The sequence below is a fragment of the Galeopterus variegatus genome, unplaced genomic scaffold (assembly GCF_000696425.1).
Source record: "Galeopterus variegatus unplaced genomic scaffold, G_variegatus-3.0.2 Scaffold2230, whole genome shotgun sequence".
Classification (NCBI taxonomy): domain Eukaryota; kingdom Metazoa; phylum Chordata; class Mammalia; order Dermoptera; family Cynocephalidae; genus Galeopterus; species Galeopterus variegatus.
In genome coordinates this window covers 218,814-219,473 of record NW_007728341.1, presented here as the reverse complement: position 1 = coordinate 219,473, position 660 = coordinate 218,814, and positions in this window count along the sequence as shown.

Genomic DNA, 660 nt, shown 5'->3' with positions numbered 1-660 from the left:
TTAGAGCACAGTGTTCAGATCTCTGTACCAGCCAGCCACCAGTCAACCAATCAATCAATTATTAGATTTTAATTCATAGAATAAAATAATACCCATGAGTCTATATGGAAATAAATAATCTAATAAATAAATGAATAGGGGATAAGGAGCAGCTTTTCCTTACAGAAAATTTTCAATTAATAAATTACTAAGAAAGAGGTAAATAGAAAGTCACCATTAGGCAAACACCACATTAATAATTGTTGCAGACAGGATACACAGATGATGCTAAAATTGTGGGTTTGAAAAGAATCAGGATATTTGCACAGTCTTAAAGTATCCCCCAAGACATTTATTAACTACAAAGGGAAAGACAGTAACTTGAAAAAATAGAAAAGATAGTAGCTTTACAATAGAGAAACCTGGTAGACACCATCTTAACCAAGTCATAAAGGTTAACATAAACTCGTTGATATTTGCTAAGAAAGACACAAGATCACTTCTGTGGTTGTGATACTATGACACAATAAGAAATATATATTTGGTCTGCATTCCCGTTTCCTGGCACAGAGTTCCTGAAATGCTTGTAGTGTCTTTTGTTCCTCATAACAAGCTCCTATCAACCAGACCTGAGTTTATGTTAATGAGATCACTGGTGGCTGAAAATGCCTAGATAGCTTC